The sequence below is a fragment of the Rattus rattus genome, chromosome X (assembly GCF_011064425.1).
Source record: "Rattus rattus isolate New Zealand chromosome X, Rrattus_CSIRO_v1, whole genome shotgun sequence".
NCBI lineage: Eukaryota > Metazoa > Chordata > Mammalia > Rodentia > Muridae > Rattus > Rattus rattus.
In genome coordinates this window covers 113,876,609-113,879,668 of record NC_046172.1, presented here as the reverse complement: position 1 = coordinate 113,879,668, position 3,060 = coordinate 113,876,609, and positions in this window count along the sequence as shown.

Here is a 3,060-nt window from a genome sequence, read left to right as displayed (position 1 = left end):
AGTTTGGATTGAACTTGCTTTAATCAACAAATTTTTCTGTGATATAATCATTTAATGGAATTATTTATTTATTTATTTATTTATTTATTTTTAGCTTAGTTTTGGCATTCTCAGGCAGTCTTGCTCTAAAAAACCTAGATGTCAAGGAAATCAGACTGTCCACAAACTTATGGTGACCTTCTTATTTTTATACCCCAAGTGCTTATATTTTAGAAGTAAGCTATCACAATTGGCTGAAATATCATCCTTAAGTGTATAAAGAAATATTATTCTGTCATAAAAGAAATTAGGCCAGGTGTTTTGGCCTATGCCTCTAAGCCCAGCATTAGAGGGGCTAAAGTGTATAGATGATTGTGAGTTTAAGTCAGCCAGCCTTGTCTGAATGACAAATTATTGTAGGCCTGTCTGGACTATGCAAAGATAGATTTTGTTTCAAACCAGAAATATTCATAAAAATAAAAAGTGGGGATAAAAGTGATGAAATTAGTATAGCAACTATAACAAGGTTGAATTCTGGAGACATTATAGAGTGGTGTATTTTGAATTGGCCTGGACATTGCTATGTAAACCAGGCTGATCTCAAACTCAGTGGAGTCTAACTAGCTCAATTTCTTGAGTACTACAATTAAGAGATTTAAATGAAGCTTCTTTAAAATATGCTAATATTTCAAAGATTCATTGCACTTTTCTGTTTTTGGAACATGTTTTGAAACAAGAAAATAATGACAAGTCCGTAATGAAATTAATAAAAACAAGCATATGCTTCATAAAATATTTAATGCTGGTTTTCATAACATTTTGCTGACAGGAATCTTTTTGGGAATGAGAAATTGAAACAATAAACTTTGGAATAGGATAGAAAAGGACTTCTTTCTAATGAAATAAATAATGTACATGCCTTTCTGCATGATTTTCTTGCCTTTGATTTTCAAAGTTATATGTTAAGTTTATTTCTAACGATGAAAAGGAAGGTAGTAAGATAGCCACACTCTGCTCATCAGATGTAGAGCCCGTATGGTGGTTGAAATTGGCATCATCTAAATTCTCCTGCTTTCTCTCACCAGAATTTGGGCTCTGATCCTAATTTGCACATTATACAAGGTTAATGGATAGTCCTAGCAATTCATATTTGTCAGTCCACATATCAGTTTCATAGTAATATTCTCACATTACTATTAACAGGTGTTTTCTTTCCTCCTTCCTTACTCTCTAAAATAAATTTGAATACATTCCTCATCTAAAGATTCTGAACAAAATGAAATCAAAGACATAGCTACTGAATGCAGGATCTTAGAAATTTGGGGCCTTGCCTTTGGAAGAGTTAATTTGCTAAAGAATGTGGCAGCACACAGACCCTTAAAACCTCAATTCTGCCACCAGTCATCTTTCTGCCTTTGAGCAAGGAATACACCTGCACATGCTTTAGTATTCTCATCTCCAGGACAGGAATGATGGTGGCTTCCCTGTCATAAAGTTCCAGTGAGAATCAAATGAGTTGTGATGATTTAATTACATAATCATTAAACTGGGTATGGATGACTAGCTGTTTTGTATAAATGTCAATACTGTAATATTTAAAAACAAGGTCATCAAAGGGAAACATATCCAGTGATGTCTGGCATTGGACAGTTCCAGTTCAGATGGAATGGAGCCCATATAAAGCAGAGTAAAAGTTAAAAGCATTTAAAATAAACATTTAAACATGTCCAACAACAGAAATTTGCCATTATTCTTTCCAGACAATGCATTTGATTTCAGTAAAATCAGTGTTTAAATATTTGTTGTCTGTGCTGTTTAAAAAAGAAACAGATGAGAAACAGTTTGGCCAATTGAAGTGTTTTATGAGTAGTTGTTAACTTTTTCTTTTAAAGCAGGTTAAAAATATCCCTGTGAAAGTTGTATTTAATAAAATCTTTTCCATTACTAGATAGCCCTAAACTATTTCATATGATGAAACTGAAAAATTGAACTAAAATACCTTACAGCTTGGACAAATTCATGGCTACAATTTATCTTTTGCAGAGGCCTTATCACCAAAAAACATCAATTCAAAAATATAAGTTCTGCCTCTGACCAAGCCAGAAATAAGCCCCAGCAGAGGCTCCTTTGCTTTCTTTTTCTACTATGTAATTACAGAAGATAAATTTCTTAATCAGAGTATAAACTTACATGTGGCTTGTATTTTGCCTGTAAATTTCATTCAAATTATCACTCTTTACGTCAGTTTTTAACAGCAGAGACAAAAAATATTTATGCACTGCTTTTACCGAAATCAAATGCATTCCCTTGAAAGAACAATGGCAGATTTCTATTATTGGAAATATTTAAGGCAACAGCAAAGCTAAAACAGAAGCCCAGCTCTGACTCTGTTTAAAATACTTTCCATAATACACACACACACACACACACACACACACACACACACACACACACACACTACACCACAAACAAAACAAAACAAAACAAAAAACAACAAAACAAAACTACACAAGAAAGTAACACAGTGCTCAGAAAATCTAAAGTCGAGAAACCGTCTTCTATCTCTGTTGGTAATATCTGCAAGCTACTCTGTTTTTACAAGAAAGGAGGGATTCCTCAGGTCTTCAGAAATCTGAAATTCATTTATTTCAACTTTCTTTCTTTAGATGGAAGTTAAGTGGCCCAGGAAAATAAAGGTCCTAAGGCTAATTTAGACCACAAAGAGGAAATAAGGTGCCTCCACTGATGACCAAACTAGCAAGCTTTTTCTTGTACTGTTTGTCAACACTTTCAACTTGTACACTGGGAGTATGTCTTATGAACTAAGCACTATGATATCATCTCTCAGAGAATCCTCGAAAATCTTTGTGGTTGGATTTGTTGTCATGGAATATTACAATAAATATTATATGTAGGTTGGATTAAATAGTAAAGATTTGCTGGCAAGTCTCAAAACTTGATGTTCAAAAAAGCAAGGTATGAGAGTATTGGTTTCATTCTGAGCCTTGTAAAATGCCTCTTTCCTACTGTGTTCTCACATGGTCTACTGTCTATATTCCCTGTTCCCCATTTGGTATGTTT